At 41.7% G+C, this 17,731-nt stretch overlaps 2 long non-coding RNA genes across 2 annotated transcripts; both read right to left on the bottom strand.

Moving 5' to 3' along the window:
* Positions 1-4,345: 4,345 nt before the first annotated feature.
* LOC134083187 (uncharacterized) lies at positions 4,346-5,070 on the bottom strand. The gene is made up of 3 exons (XR_009939716.1): positions 4,967-5,070; positions 4,840-4,890; positions 4,346-4,768 (listed from the first exon to the last, which is right to left on the bottom strand). It is a non-coding gene; the product is annotated as an uncharacterized LOC134083187 (long non-coding RNA).
* Positions 5,071-14,280: 9,210 nt separating this feature from the next.
* LOC134083188 (uncharacterized) lies at positions 14,281-15,749 on the bottom strand. Its single transcript, XR_009939717.1, has 2 exons — positions 15,614-15,749; positions 14,281-14,712 (listed from the first exon to the last, which is right to left on the bottom strand). It is a non-coding gene; the product is annotated as an uncharacterized LOC134083188 (long non-coding RNA).
* Between the last annotated feature and the right edge of the window lie 1,982 nt (positions 15,750-17,731).

Below are 17,731 nucleotides of genomic sequence, written 5' to 3'. Positions count from 1 at the left end.
TTAAACAGCCTCAGATTATATTCCTTTTTTTTGGAAGTATATTTTCTGGACTTTTTGCCTTTATTCAGATAGTACAATGAAGATAGACAGGAAGCGAGTAGGTGAGTGAAAGAGTTGGGGAGAGATTGGGATATGACCACAGGTGAGATTCGAACCGGGTCCCCGTGGGTACATGGATGAGTACATGGTACTAATGCTGTAACCTGTTGCGCCACAGTACCACAGCTTGTGACAAATCTAAGTTGTTATAAGCATAAACTGCTATATTTAAGATGATATCTTACATCTTAAATGTTATCTTAAATTAATTAAATTAATTTTCTTGTTACTGAATCTTAAAACAAGCTTTATTTTGATGAGAATTTGAGGGAGAGATGTAAAAGATCTAATTTTAACAGTATTTACCTCATTTTAAGATGTCATGCCTACTTGAGACAAAAAAAGATGTGCTTGATTTAAGATAGTGTAAAGTTGAACACTTATGTAAAGTAAGAAATTCACTCTTCAAACAATAACACTTCTAATAAATGTTTTATCTTGATAAGAATCAAATAATTTGCAGTGTACCCTTAAATTATGTATATGAATTGATTTGAACTTCATTGAATTTCAATTCTACTTCCCTTAATTCAAATTCGAATTGTAATTCTGCATCCTGTTTTTGACCTCAATTCAAATTCAATTCAAACTCAATAATTGAATTGGAATTTAGGAGTCATTCTCAATTCAATTCTGAATTTTGCACAAGCCTGCCTGATACATCCCAAAAGTGCACAAAAATAAACCAAAGAACTAAATTATAATTCAAATGAAGCATTTGGCAAACATTCATAACTAATGTAGATAATCCAAACCAATTTCCTAATAAATGTAAATTAAAATAGCAATAGTGAAGAAATGGCAAACATTCCGTCCCCTAATTTCTTGTGCAACAAAAATTATGTACATATAGCCATTACATATTATCATCAGCATTCATACTGTATATCATATGCATCAAACAGCCAAACACTGTACACACTGCATTTCATATTCATAATGAATGTCCATTGTTATTTATATCATAAGAAAGAAGTCCATTGAAGTGTGTGGGTGCAATAGTCCATTGAAGTGTACAGTATGCAATAGTCCATCCAAATGTACAGTAATTTCCCACATATAAGCCACATTGTGTATAAGCCGCAGGACAGTGTTTTATGCAAGTTAAAAGAAACAAAACCATATTAACGCCATATTCACTGCCCCCTTGTATTACAGTTTTTCTCAAATGCTAAAACACAAAAGCCAATCCTCTAAACCAAATGACCAGTTGTCTAAACACATTTACTTAATCTAGCCACAATTTTTCAATACCATAAACACATTTCACATGAAGACACAATTCACAAAACACAATCCTCCGTTCTCATAAATCTAAGCACATTTTTCCTTGCTAAAACACATGTTGCAAAACATATTCTCAAATGAAAGCTCATGTGATGCAAAATGCTTGCCACAGTCAGCAATAATTGAACACAATAAACACACACAGCGTCATTCATTACACAAAACGACTCAAAATTGAAGACACTAGTTGCTAATGCTGTGACCACACCTATAAAAGCACAGTTGCCTGAAGATTCCAAACAAACACAATGGATGAAGACAGAGTCAGGGGAAGAGGAATTCGAGTGAGAGGAGGGAGAAGAGCTGGCCATGGAAGAAGAGGAGCAGGCCAAAGAGGAGGAGGAGCTCAAATCAGAGGAGGAAAGAAGCAGGCCGAAGAGGAAGAGGTTCAAATCAGAGGAGGAAGAGAAGCAGGCCAAAGAGGAAGAGGAGTTCAAATCAAAGGAGGAAGAGAAGCAGGCCAAAGAGGAAGAGAGGTTCAAATCAGAGGAGGAAGAGAAGAAGGCCAAAGAGGAAGAGGAGGAGGCCAACAAGAGAGAGGAGAAGGTCCAGGAGGGAGAGCAAGACAACCTCGCACCATCATTACGGACGAGATGCGAGCAACAATCATTGACCATGTCATTGTCCATGGCATGACAATGGCTGAAGCAGGTCTAAGAGTTTGTCCAAACCTGAGTAGGTTCTCCGTGGCCACCATTATCAGGGCATTCAGACAACACAACAGGTAATGTACTCTATTGCTTTCTTTGTCACAATACTGGTTTACAAGCCTGTGAAAGTAGTCTATTACTGTAGTTTTACATGTAAATCAGTTGTTACTGTAATGTAAAACATGTCAATTGACAACACGTTTCTTTCTTTAGAGTTGAAAGAATGCCACATAGGGGTGGGAGGGTTGCCATATTTACAGCGGCACAAGAAACCCTCATTGTGGATATGGTTCGTGCCAACAACCTCATCAGACTCCGGGAGATCAGAGACAACGTCATTGGCGATAATGTCAACTTTGAGAACATTGATGATGTCAGCTTGTCCACAATAGACCGAATTCTCCGCCGCCAAAATATGCGAATGAAACAGGTCTATAGGGTTCCCTTTGAGCGCAACTCTGCACGAAAAACAAAGACCTACGTTACGAGTATGTGCAAGTAAGTATACATCCATGTTCACAGTTATGTTAGTGGACATACTGTGTTGCTCAGTGGCCTACATTACTTCTGGACAATACTATGCTACCTGATTGACTGTTGTTCTGAACATCAATATTATCAAGATCAATATTTAATTTCAATAAGCATTTTAAGAACATAACCAAAAACTATTCAATTCAATAAACTAAGAATTTTTAACTTATTGGATATAAAATCCATAACGGGGTCTTTCACCACGTCCTCATTGCGTTTCCTGGTGAGAACTCCCAATTTTTCGCAATTTATCTTCATGGTTTTCAGAGCATTCAATGTCCAGACAGTTTAAACTGCATCCAAATACTTCCTCTGTTTCCACACGGCAAACAGGCCAAACACTTTCCGAGCGTGGCGGCCCGGCGTTGTTAAAACGTTGTGTTACTCCCAATCTTGCACGGATCCACCTTCGAAACTTCAAGGTTGCTCTTTGTCCATCATCTAAGTAACAAAATCCATTCAATCCTTTTACTTTTTTACTTTGTTCTGTCCATTTTTCTAGAGTTCTTAAGAGGCGATGAAGCACTAGAAAGCTTGGCTGGATTGACGCACCTTTCTCATTTATGTGGCAAAAATGATATTTATTGGTCCATGGACAGAAACGAAAATGAATGAAAAGTTATTGTAAATAAATCCAAGGCAAGGTCCGAACGAAGTAACTGTTTGAAGTGATACGTAAAAGATAAGTGTGGTCAAAATAGTGTTTTTACCCAACTCCCGTACTCCACCTCTAGTGAAGAACTGGGCCCAAGGGGGGGGGGTACCAGGGAGGCATTAACACCAGGCCCCGCTAATGGCTGTCGCCCTCATGGCGACCCATGACCCAAAGGCATAGGTGGGGAGCTTCCCTGGCTACAGCGCTGCATTGGGCTACACGCTGTACAAGATGGGGGAAGGGGGAAAGGAGGAGGGGGGGGTACCAGGGAGGCATTAACACCAGGCCCCGCTAATGGCTGTCGCCCTCATGGCGACCCATGACCCAAAGGCATAGGTGGGGAGCTACTCTGGCTACAGCGCTGCATTGAGCCACACGCTGTACAAGATGGGGGAAGGGGGAAAGGAGGAGGGGGGGGGGGGGGGGGGTACCAGGGAGGCATTAACACCAGGCTCCGCTAATGGCTGTCGCCCTCATGGCGACCCATGACCCAAAGGCATAGGTGGGGAGCTACCCTGGCTACAGCGCTGCATTGAGCTACACGCCGTACAAAACGGGAAGGGGGGGGGGGGGAAGGAGGAGAAAGGGCACCAGGAAGGCAACGGGGGGGATGGGGATGGGGACGGGGACGGGGACGGGGACGGGGACGGGGGGGACGGACAGGGACACAACCCAACCGAAGCTGGCCATGCACCAAGCCTACCTGACTCCTTCTTGGTCCCACAAACAGCTGCTGTTTTGTCTGAGATAATAATAAAAAAAGATAACCAATAGTAATACAACAAAGCAAAGACACAAAGTTACAAAAGACAGAAAAACACTGGAACACACGTCTCTGGCTTTGCTATTTGATCCTCTGCCAACTACGCCAAATGTGGCAAAGTGGATGGTTTGCATTACATTGCTACATGTCGACTACGCCACCTGAGGCCCTTCCCCTCAGAATATAAACTCTTTGAGACTGGTTAATGTTCAGCTACCAGGCAACACAGGTTCGGGGTCACAGAAAACCAGAGAGGCATGTGTTCCACAAATAAAGTCTTATTTATTGACATTAAAAACATGAGTGAGTTCTCTCCAGTGTGGGTTCACTCAAGTCAGTATTACTCTCCAGTGTGGGTTCGCTAACAGCAGTAGTACTCTCCAGAGTGAGATCGCTAAAGTCAGTAGAGGTGGCTATTCAGGGAATGAGACACTCGTGAATAAAATAGCACTCCAATGCACAGCACTCCGTTGTCACAGCAAACAGTGAAATCATCACAATCACTCACGCAGACTTATGGTGACAAATCATGACACGCAGTGTAACAAGCTAAGGAATTAGCCTCCATAACCGAACTGAATTCGTAGTTATTCGTGAGCAAACAGCAGCACACCTGTCGTCACTTCAGTTAATCAATGAGGGCTGACTTCGTGATGGCTAAACACAGCCGACTCACAAACGGAATGAAACAAACACAAAACAAGACAAGACAAAACAGCAGCGTTCGAACTGGAACCAAGATGCCTTGATGTTGCCGCTCCCTGTTACGCCCGAGATCTGCTACACAAAGAACATACAATTAAACCCACGCAAGTTTGCATATTACTTTAAAAACGGTTAACGTGACCTACCGCTCTGCTGTGGTCAGTCATAAGGCCCATGTTCAGCGACTAGCTGCACTCCTAAACCCCAATGTTTGAGTTAGCCCATTGAATGATACAAACATAGCCAACTACAAACACAATACCAATCACCTACCGAGAAGTCGGCGGACACACGGAACCGGCCAGAGGCGAAGCCAATACGGGGAGCGGTGAAGGCTGGAGTCAGGCAAACAATGTAGCTACGACGCTAGCCTTCAACATAAAACGACTGGTCTTCAATCAGCCAAAGAGGACACATGTAACCCCTCTCCTAGTTACTCTCCACTGGCTCCCTATAGTAGCCAGAATTAAATTTAAATCTCTCACTCTGGCCTATAGGACACTGACTGGATCTGCTCCTAGCTACTTCAGTTCTTTGATCAAGATGTACATTCCCAACCGCCCATTGCGATCTTCTGAGGAGCGTCTGTTATGTCGACAAACCATTCATGCTAGGTCAAACTGTAGATCCTATTCTTCAGTGGTTCCGTGTTGGTGGAATGAGTTGCCCAGTGCTCTCCGTTCCAGCAACAGTTTTGGATCTTTCAAGAGGGGTCTTAAGGCATATTTGTTTAATATGCACTTAGTCTTTTGAGCGTTTGTTATGTGTTATGGTTTGTATAATAGTATTGTTTTGTTATAATTTGTCCATTGTTAGAATTTGACATTTATTCTGCTATTGTCCTTAAATTTAGCCATACCATGCTATAGTTATTGTTATTATATAATTAACTGAATGACTTATTTGATTGCTATTCTCATTTCATTGTTTTATTTCTCATTAGGTTAGTGCTTAATTGATTGTTTTATTGATAATATTGCTATTCTCCCTTTTTGTAATTGTTCACTGTTATTTAATTTGTATTGTGATTTATTTGTATGTCGCTTTGGACAAAGGCGTCTGCTAAATAACCATAACCATAACCATAACCATAAAAGCTAAAACCTTATAGCCGCTCCCACGTACTGATTGGCTCACCTCCAATTTCCCAGAGCCACTCAGAAGGGCATTGCCGAGCTGTCTAAGGGGCGTGGACCTAGTCCTGCTACAGGTGCAAGTCCCAACGTGGCTTAAGGCTGGCTTACATCAAAGATCCTTAAGGCGTAGCAAGATACGTCGTCGTAGTTCATGTCTATGGGCGCAAAACGGGGATCACTTCCTCTGCATAAAGAGGCGCGTCATTGCGTGTCAGACGTATTCATGGGTTTCATCAGGTCCCTTTCCACAGGTGTACAAAATCAAGCACTCGATTATCAATGCTTGATGATGTTCCAAAATAATCTTGCTGCTCTTTCAAGCCCTCTACATTTATTAGTTCTAATATGGAAGTAACACACACAAAGCATACATTTCAAGGAATTGAATAAAAACATCAATGGAATAATGGAAATATGTCGCTGCTCTCATTAAGTTACCCCAGCGCCATCTGATCGTCGTTAGCACAAATCAGGATTTGGTTCAGCTGGCTGGCTAATGTGTTGTCAAGGTAGAGCGTACGTAGCAACCAGCCAATAAGCAGAATAAACAAGAGGGGCACACCTGATATAAAGTCGATTTTCTCCAGACGGGAATGCTCAAAAATGCTAAAAAGGTACCTGAAGTGGTCAGAAGGGGTTGAGGGTCATGAAACCGTGCCCAAAATTGACATTCCTAACTCTAGAGAATGGAGATTTTAGCATATAGTTGAAATTCTGATCTATGTCCATAGACTTCAATGGAACAGTTGCTGCCTCTGCTCTGCATAAAGGGGGATTTTGACCCCCCCTCTTGTGATTCGGGTTCCAGGAAGTGGCTTCTCATGAAGTATCTTGCTCCGCCCTTAATTATCTTTGCTTACATTGCACGATTTTGGTCTGTTTTAACAGTCGGCGACTAAATTTCCGGAAATCTTGGGAGTTGTACTGAAATCGCAGCGCGCTCACGTCATCTAAATCGTTTAGTGTAAGGTGGCAATTTTAGCGGTTTTAAGTCCGTCGGAGGCAGTCTTTTTCTAGTTTTGCCGTTACGACAATATCAAATATGTTTGATATTATCGGAAGTCTTTTCAGTCGTGGCTCATGCAAATAGTGACGTGAACATTAAAAACCAATAGTAACCTTGCGCGAACATGAAACAGGAAGGGGCAAAATAGGCGACAGCTGTAGCCTTTATGATTATTTGTTATTTCATTTCTTATAATTTATTAGTCGGCTGTTCTACGTGACAGAACAACTCTATATCTGTTAGTGATGTCACACATCAAACAATGCTGCAGAAACGCGAAAAAAAATACTTTGATATGAGTAGACTATCATGTGATTTCCTGTGAATGATGACGTGTAGCCTATAGAGATTGAGAACGTGACGTAAAACGCAACGCATTTTGGGAATAGGTGGCCCAAAATTAAGTTGTTTTACTGACGTGCGGGAACAACGAAGTGCAGTTGTCGAAATGCCGTTTACCTGCTGTGTTATAAAATTCAATAGAGTAACATGAAGCTTATCTTTTATAGTTTTCCAGCGTAGAAAAATAATAGTATACGTCATGTTTCAGAGGTGACAAAAAGGCGAGGAATGGCTTGGATAGCAGCACTAAGGAAGCGCGAGATTATAACTGTTTTTCACACAATTTTTTCACGCTTAGTTTTCATTATTATCATGCCAGATCATAGACCCAGACCCACTAGTTTACATGGGCTGGCATCAGGCGAGCCAAACCTACCCATAATTCTTTGTGTTTTGATGACTTTAGTCACATGTCTTAGCGATCTCTATAGAGCTCCCCAGTCCCGCCCCTCCTCCGAGAGAGGTGCTTGTCCGGAAGTAAAATTCTCATTCATTTCTCCCATTGACTTCTGGAAAAATTCGGATATAAAGAGTTTTAGACCATGCCTTAGGCTAACCAGCTACGATGTGACTCATAAGCATATAACTTATAATTTCGAGTGAAAAAATGAACAGAAAATGTAAAAAAAGCGAAAGGTACAAGACTGTGTACATATCTTAAATTCCGAGATAGAGAACTCAAATCCCAGGATGCTTTGCAAACGTACACACATTTCCAACATTTGCAGCCTAAAGATAGTTTAACATGGTTCCATATTAATCTGAGAAAAGAAGATGATTACTTCCTACCGTTTCCATTGAGTAAATTCAACCTTCAAGATGAGAAAACCGTTATTTTTCGGAAGACCACACATCGGTCCTGATCAGCCCTGCAGCCATTTTAAGTTTTGAAGTTCCAGCGAGACGAAGCTGGACGATAGGCGCGGGAAAAGCTGAGTACAGTTTGTTTGGCATTGCCATGGCAACGGCGATCTCTACCAATCAAAGGCTCTGCTTTCACCAGTTTTACACGTTAGGGTGTCGGGTAGTGTAGTACTCTCTCGTTAAATCGTGAATAAAGCATTGTTTTCTCAAAACAAGGTTGATGCCCCCATTAACTTTTGACATCTATATGAGCAGGTATAATCGCTTAGTCACATCGTAGCTGGTTTTAAGTCTACCATGGACGGTTACGATGTTATGGCTTATTCTCCAATTGTCAATGGAGAAATTGTATTGGATTTTTACTTCCGGACTAGGCTGTGGGCGGGACTGGGGAGCTCTATTGCACGATGGAAATAATTTGAGGGAATCTAGCAGCAGTCTTGTAAATAGTGACCCACAGTCTTTGCAAAATCCTAATCTGAGACTGGCCTGTGACTAAAAACTCAATGAATTGTCTTTAGATGTGAGAGGGTCTGAGACTGTAGTCTTTCAAAAATCTTTTCCAAATCTTTGCAAAGTCTGGCAATGTAAGGTAGGCTTTACCCCGCATTCACACTGTCTCCGTCCGTCAACGGATCACGGAGGTTGGATCTGCCGTATGTGTATTTGCATACACGTGATCTGATTGGCTGACGGATCCGTCGCTGCCTGAAAAGTTGAACATTTCTCAACTTTCTTGACGGAGGCAACGGAGCTGAAGCGACGGACGGACCCACAATGCATTTCGAGTCTGCCCCATGCAAAGTGAATGAGATCCGTTGACGGACGGAGACAGTGTGAATGCGGGGTCAGTCTGCTACTTAGTTATGTCCCACCTGCCACACTTGCATACAAGTTGGTCTGATCCACAATATGTTGGAGCAGCTCGTCAGTAAGAAAGAGCTCCAGGAAGTCAGCTGGCAGGTGGCTATCCAGCTCTGCAGTAGCCTTCCGGGGTCCAGGGGTTGCAGGGAAGGGGAAATGATAGCTTCAGCTATAGGCTGGCTTACATTGTACGATTTTGGTGTGTTTAACAGTCGGTGACTAAATTTCCAAAATCGAGTTGTACTGGAATCGCGGCACGCTCCCGTCAACTAAATTGCTTAGTGTAAGGTGCCAATCTTAGCGGTTTTAAGTCCGTCGGAGTCAGTCTTTTTCTAGTTTTGCCGTTACGACAATATCAAACATGTTTGATTTTATCGTAAGTCTTTTCAGTCGTGGCTCATGCAAATAGTGACGTGAACATTAAAAACAATTATGCAGTGCTGGAAAGTTTGATCAGATATGGGATGGCAGCCTGGTATGGCTCTCTCACAGTGCAGAGCAAAACTAAATTAGAGAAAGTAGTCAAGACCGCAATGAAAGTGGTAGGTAAACATCACTACCCCTCCCTTCAATTCATATTTGATAAAGTAGTAGTAAACCGGGCACACAGTATTCTTGATGATCCTTCCCATATTCTCTACTCTGAATATGAATTACTACCATCTGGGAGACGTTTTAGAGTCAGTGGATTCAAAAGCAACCGTTACAAGCTCTCTTTTATCCCAACCTCAATAAAACTATTAAATGAATTCATGAAACAAGAACAAAAACAAACGAACAAAAACAAACGCACTATACGTGCATAGTTCATTGTGCACCTGATTGTCATGCACCTAAAATATTATATTCCTGAGTATACAGTAGGGGCGTTCTATGAGTTTTTGGGAATGTGCAATACCAAGGGAAATGTGCAATATCAGTATAGGGAGATGTGCAATATTAAGATTAAAGTAGAAGAAGGGGCTGTGCAATATAATAGTAGTAAGAGTATAGGGAATGATGACAAATGAAGGTTTTTGCTGTGAACAATTCATTTATTCAGGCTCTGTATGCATATTTATTGTATTTTTAAGTATAGGGGGTTCTATGAATTTCAAAGGGAAATTGTGCAATGCCGAGGGAAATGTGCAATACCAATACCATATGTTGATAAGGTGCAATGCCTAGGAAAATGTGCAATATTAACCACTACAGAAAGATGTGCAATATCAATACTATGTGTTCTTGAGAATGTGCAATACCAAGGGATTTGTGCAATAGGCCTATATCAGGGCAAAAAGAGGGACTGTGCAATATAATGGAGAAAAGGGGAATTATAACAAGTGATAGTTTTATAATGCAAAGAGACGTTTTAAATGCTGATCATTTATTTATTATTGTGATGAACTCAAAATGTCTTGTATCTTTGAGGTCTTAGCATAGGGGTAGGCCCATCTATGAACTTTTTGGGAAATGTGCAATATCATTGGTTAGGAGTGTTTCTCTGTTAAGTTGGAGTTATTGATTACTATGTCTGATGTGCCCACTGTAACTCCACTCTGCTGTCTTTGTTGTCTGTGTGGTATGCGTGAATTGGTGTTTTGTTTTTATGACAAGCAGTTGTATGCAGCACTGTAAATGCCCAAGACAAATTTCCCTTCTGGGACAATAAAGTTCATCTTAATAGTGACCTCGCTCCAACACAAAACAGAAAGGGGCAAAATAGGCGACAGCTGTAGTTTATATGATTATTTGTTATTTCATTTCTTATAAATTATTAGTCTAATCATTCTACGAGACAGAACAGCTCTATATCTGTTAGGGATGTCAAACATGAAACAATGCTGCAGAAACGAGAAAAAATTTCTTTGATATGAGTAGGCTATCTGTTCCTGTTCATGATGACGTGTAGCCTAGTGCACGATGGAAATAATTTGAAAGAATCTAGTAGCAGTCTTGTAAAGTGATCCACAGTGTTTGCAAAATTCTAATCTGAGACTGGCCTGTGACTGGAAACTCAATGAATTGTCTTTAGATGTGAGAGGGTCTGAGACTGTAGTCTTTCAAAAATCTTTTCCAAATCTTTGCAAAGTCTGTCAATGTAAGGTAGGCTTAAAGTTCTACTAGGGAGACTCGTAGTGTATCTTTCTTACTCTACCCATTCATTCATGAATCATAGCCTTGTTTAAATTTTCGGGGAACACCCCCAATCTACAACATTCAATCAATCAGTGGTAGCCTATAGGAATTCAGCGGGTGTTTTAAAACTGTTCTCTCTAACACCAAGCACCAGCACAGGTTTTTCAGTGGCTAAGCCAACTGCAGTTCTAGCTGGCACTCCAGTCTCGCCAGCTTTCTCTCTGGCAACAGTTCTCCCCGCTCCTTCACTGGGCAGGCGCATCGTTTGTTTCCTCCACTGTCTCCATCTCTCCACAACTCAGGCAAAACATTCTCCAAGGTAAAGACATAAACCTTGCTTCCTTGCTGTTGCCATCTCCCACAATCGATCGTCAACTAGTCGACTGCGGTGACGTTTCAGTTTTGTTTTACATTCTGATCCAAAGCTTTTAAAAAACCTGCCCTTTTGCGATTTCGACTGCGACTGGACACCTACCTTGCCATGGCCGATTTTAACCAAAGGTACGGAGGTACACTTTTCTACCAATATCATAATGCATTTTCTGCAAAGTCCGCTTCTTACATTTCCCTTTATAATTCACGCCTGGACTGGTCTGTCGTCAACAATTGACTTTTAGTTAGGCATTTCAGCGGCCAGAGAATCGCTCAGCTGCAACATTTGCGGCTCCCACGGCCACACGGCAATTTTGTGTTCTCAAACTGCCTTCAACCAAATATCCGGTTGCTGTCCAAGGTTCTGACTCTGTAAGGTCTAGCATTGATCGACAAGGGCATCCTGTTACCTATTTTAACGGGTACGCCATCTGCAATAACTTTAATGAGGGTGTGTTCTCATTCTAACAGTTTGTTTTCCCTTGTATGTAGCCATTGCAAGGATCCACATCCAAAGTCTGTCTGTCCCCGTCGCTTGCGACCCCAAACAGGAGGAAAGGCTTCCTCCAAGAAATTCTAGCTTCTAATCCATCTACACCAATCAATGTCTCCACTCTGTCATTCTATCTCTCTGCCCATCCTGATCCTGTGTTTGTTGATTATCTGCTCACCGGTCTCTCTCAGGGGTTTAGGGTTGGTGTTCTGTCCCCCCTCTCAAACTTGATCATGGCTAAGAGCCTACAGTCGGCGTTAGCCGAACCCTCTATAGTGTCTGAACTTCTTTCTAAATAATTTAATGAAGTTTATGTTTTTGGCCCCTTCTCTTCGTAGCTACCAGCAAATACTCTGGCAAGAAAAGGCTGATTTTCTACATGTCTTCACCTCACCAAAATCTGGTCCAGCGTCAATGAAATGATTCCTCTTGAGCCCTTTTCTCTCCACTATGCCTCCATGGATAATGCTATTCATCTCATTAAAATCGCTAGTCAGGGCTCTATTCTCGCTAAAGCCGACATTACCGACGCATGCAAGGTTATGCCAATTCACCCCGCCAACTGGCCTCTGTTTGGCGTAAAATGGCACTGTGCTGGATCTTGTTAAATGTCTGTCATTTACCGTTCGTTTAGCACCTCCTAGAAAATGGTTACATGCTGCCACTCAGACATGCCACCACTACGACATGCTTCCATTTAGACATGCCTTTATTTCAACATGCTGCTATTTAGACATGCTCCTAATCCGACACATTTTAGTACCCCCTTTCCGACAGTCTAGAAATCCGATTTTTCAAAGTCAATTTAATGCCAACAACACCTTGAGATGAACTTTGTAACCTAACAAATGCATCAAAATGTATTTCCAAATAAAATACAAAATACACACCTTAAAAATGTATCAAAATAAGCTACACAACACTAGCCTGGCAAGCCAAACTACACAGAAATGTATAGTCTGGGGTCGGACCATTCACAGAGTTGAAGCCTGTGGGTGGGATGAACAGTTGTCTTTCAAACTGCCTCTGCACGTAATAGGCCAGCATTTGTGACCAATCGTAGCCGGTCGGCAAAACGGCAAATACATCCTTCTTTAAAACGAATGACTTGAGTGCTTCTTTCTGCTCAAACTTCAGAGAAAAGCCCAAGTCTAACTCTTCCAAAGCCGATTCAAACGAGCGCGCTTCGTTAGCCTCATCCATCTTTTGTTTTTGGCGACATTTATTTAGACTGTCACACTCAAGTGTGAACTTATCAAGAAAGAGGCAAATAAATGTTACACAGCTCTGCAACAGGTATAGGACAATGATAGACTTAGCAGCCTTAACGTTAACTTGGAAAATCAAGGAGAAACAGCAAATCAACAGTGAACAAAAACTAGCATGTAGAACGTTTAAAATCTAATTGTCGGAGTCAGCGCTGTTGTGTTTGAAAGTTAGAGCCGCCAAGACCCGCCTTACGTTGCTTACGTTGCGTCTGATTTGTTTATATTGCGTGATGCCTTCTATTGTTGGTGAGATTTAGGCACAAAGGACTGATGGATTGTTATTGCTGTCAGTCAATCAGAGCTCGAACTACGGCAAGGCAATGACCAAAGTTTATCATCATGAAAAAAGATATATAGTGCACTGAATGGGGAAATATTTTGAGTGAGAAATGACTTGGCAGCCCTGGTTGTGCGATACGGTCTCAAACCCAACTCGTCGAACGAGGACGCATGGTCCAGCCCCCTGGCTTCTTATCGGAAGCCGAAGGTGAGGGCTCAAGGACTCCGTACACAGATAGAGCGTTCTGATTGGCTCGGCTGAACTCGATCCTGGCGCAGGCTTGTCCTCAACGGTGCGACCCTAGACCATCCCGCCAGGCAAAAATATTTTTGGCCGCTAGGGTGCGTCTAGATTTCTAGGCTAACACAACACATCATCCAAAAAAATTTACTAATAAAATACTGTATTTTTGTATTTTCAAAATACTACAAAATACTTCTTTCTAAAAGGCTTTTTCGTCTATCCCTTATATGAAAGCAAGAGACTCCTTCCATAATCAGTCAACAGATTAGACATGCTGACAACTCATGTTAGACATCCCAAACTTCTGCCCTTACCCCGCGTACACACTGTCTCCGTCCGTCAACGGATCACGGAGGTTGGATCTGCCGTATGTGTATTTGCATACACGTGATCTGATTGGCTGACGGATCCGTCGTTGCCTGAAAAGTTGAACATTTCTCAACTTTCTTGACGGAGGCAACGGAGCTGAAGCGACGGACTGACCCACAATGCATTTCGAGTCCGCCCCATGCAAAGTGAATGAGATCTGTTGTGAATGCGGGGTAACTCTATTGTTGTAACAGATTGCCCACTATGAATCAGTGACAATAACTCAAAGACAATCAATCCAAATGGATGATTTATTTTGAAATTTAAACTACAGTAAGAAGCTCCAATCGAGGCCAGCCAGGTCTGGGGGGACTTTGATGAACAGGTGTCGGGGCTTGTGAGTCACATCAGTGCTCACACAGAAGCGACCCTCGAGATCCGGTCCTTCCTCCAGGAGGCCCTGATCCCTAGGTCCTGCAACCCCCTGATCTGGTGGAAGAACAGGGCACTGGTATTCCCACGGCTGACTCCACGGCTTGTCGCGACCTCTGTGCCATCTGAACGAGTGTTTAGCAAAATGGGGCAGATCATCTCAGAGAGGCGCAGCCGGCTCACTCGGTCAAAGGCACACAACTTCGTGTTCCAGAATGCCAACCTTGAGTAAGCCATCAGGATGCTCCTGCTCCAGATCGAGGTTCCTGGGTTCTCCTCTGTGGCTCAATCACTGTGGTCACAGAACAAAATGTTAACTTCTGTTTAAATTTAAAATGTTTATTAAATTTTTTTTTTTACTTGAAATCTATTTGATCTCAGAATTATTCCATACTAAAGGAGATGTTAATCTGTTTTGGAATAATGGCTTTGGGCAGAGTATTACATACTGTTACCAGAGTCTGGAATGGCATTCCTCAACATATTAGAGAATCCATCACACAATTCAAAAAACACTATAAACAATTACTCCTCAATACATACACCTGCAAACCACGACATTTAAACCACTGTCTTTGCTTAAGTCTGATGTCTATGTTTGCCTTCTGTTTGTATGTAAATGCTGATGTATGATGTGTCTTGTCCCTGTTACTCGTTATATGTGCTGCAGAACAGGAACCTGCTGTAAATCAGCTTTTCACTGAGTCAGGCCCGTTTTACACTGTAACTGTTACTTTTAATACTTTCCTGTATAATAAATATGAAATGAAATGAAATGAAATGGAAATAGGCCTAATGTAGCCTAAGGTTAAAGGAAAACTAAAATGTGTCGTATTGGCTTTGGTAAGTAGCCTAATCAAATTACACCACTATTACATTAATATGATAACTTATAACATTATCGAATTACATGTCCAAAGTAACCTTTCCATAGCCTACTGTAGCTGACGGCACAGAGACTTTTCACGGTCGGTTTTTTGTTGTTGTCGTTGTCATTTTGCTCTAGGCAAATGTTGCCGTCCGCCACAGCTGCTATGTGTGAATCCAATCGCGAAAATTCACAATCGCATCCAATCCAATCCAATCGCGAAAATTCACTATTTTATTCACAATTCGCTTGTGAATACAAGTGCGAAAAAGTAATAATCGAAGGGTATTTTTCATATATTATAAACTGTCAGGTATTGACTCACCCTTCAGGATTGTCAGCTGACGTCCGGGCTACAGCTGAGCTGCTGAACACCAAGCGCTCCTCAGCTGAAAGGAAAGAGTAGGGTCCGAGCTGATTGAGGCTGAGTTTCTGCTGACGACAGTCGCATGACGCTGTCGCATGCATGTAGGATTTCGTTCATTGCTCGCTAGCTCCCCACATTGGTTTGACTGACTCCTCTTCTCGTTCATTTATTAAATAAATTCGCGGATCTAGCCATAGTATATTAAACTTCTATATTTACATTTGATGTCAAGGTAAATACAATACATTAGTTGCCTAATAAGCTGTTGTGTTTTTTAAAAGTAGGCTACACATAACCAAGTTGCAGATGTATTTGACCTTAACTTTGTTGACCATTCGCATGATCGTTTGTGAATGAGGAGCTTATGATTCACGCTGAACTACGTTATACCGGAAATACCAAACGTACGAACGAACTGTAAGAACGAATCATCTTGGCAAACTGAACGATGCGAACTGTGTCATGGCCTCGAACGATAAAATCCATCACTAATAGGCAGTGATTAAGTCATCAACTTTTTTCTGAGAGATCGGAGCATTTCTGGGAGAACGCTCTGTAAACAACTTTGTCTGCTTGTGTGTTGTAGGTACCGATGGCCCTTTTCTTTCCACTGCTGAAATCCTGCTTGTGCTCAAACTCTGGAAGTACTTCACCATGCAACCTCTTCAGGTGAGTTTTGAAATTTGTAGTGGCTTGAACAGAACCAGATATGATGGTTTTCTTCTTTGTACATAATTTGCACTCAGCTTGAACTTGCCCTGATTCTGTTTGTTTCACAATTTGAAAATAAGTCCCATCTAATATCGCTGATCTCACTGTACACTGAGCAGTACTACTGCTTGGCGTAGGATTCTATTTTTTACCCATTTCACATGTAGTAAATCTCAATGGCAAAATGCATTGGAAATTGCTACCTTTGACCTTGAATAAAAGTATGTTCCACTAAATATAAATGGGTAGATTTTTAATATGTGATGCAGGAGGGTTTAAGGATCAATAAAAAGTATGAACCATTACTATTGCAATTAGTTACAGGTTTGGCCCTTTTTTGAGCTAGATTGACTGGCCTAATACGCAAAGTTAATAATTCCTGAAGCTTGATATTCAGAATCAGCATCCATAAATGCTTTATTTCTGTAAAACCATTAAATGCTGCACAGCTGTAAATGTGTCAAGAATACAGCATGGGCTTCCACCAGTTCAACTCCCTTACCTGATCTCCTCATTGTCTCCTCATTGTCTCCCATTCTATCACTCATTCTCACAAATTTCTCCTCACAGGTCCCTGCTACTGTACCTCCAATCACGTTCTGAACCTAAATCTGAGGGAGAGCAAATTTGTATGATTGTTTCTTACTTTAGCCTACATATTGTGTAGGCTACACACAGTCAACAGCAGAACATTATTTAGGTACATTTCTAAGAAAAAGCACATTAAAATGGCCAACAGTAGCCTATCAGCCAAAACCTACTAAAAGTGGCGGAGAAGGTTAGTCACCAGTGGTGCTGCAGCAGCTCAGACATTGATAAGTGCAAAACTCCTATGTAGGTATGCTACATGAAACAAACGGAAACAGTGTAACAACAATAACTTAACTAAAAACGTGAATGTTCACTGGCGAAATCAAAGAAAGTGAAACTAACACAACGAGTTAGTTAGCAGCTAACATTCAAAAGAGAAATAGCTAAAGCCTTCAAAAGAACACCTAACATTACACTGAATAGGAACATGCCGTACAAACAGGGCTGTACACTGCGAGCACAAATGCGAGGAAATATATATTTGTGCTACTTGAAAATATTAAATGGGAGCACAGGTGCGAGTACTGAATTCAACCCTTTTATTCGCATTTTGCTCCTAAAAATCCACACCAAGTGGATCAAAGTATAGGCTAGTACAATTTTCGCGCATCTGTATACAAATTTCATAGTTGACAACTCTAACGCTCCAGGCTTGAAACTCACGCTTCCAGCATCAACCTCGCTGTCTCTCACACACGCAAGAAATGTCACTCCAAAACCATTCTTCTTTTTCTTCAATCTGTTCGTTATCAGTTGGTGACTTTGTAGCGATTA

The sequence above is a fragment of the Sardina pilchardus genome, chromosome 6 (assembly GCF_963854185.1).
Source record: "Sardina pilchardus chromosome 6, fSarPil1.1, whole genome shotgun sequence".
NCBI lineage: Eukaryota > Metazoa > Chordata > Actinopteri > Clupeiformes > Clupeidae > Sardina > Sardina pilchardus.
This window is presented reverse-complemented; position numbering and strand designations above follow the sequence as displayed.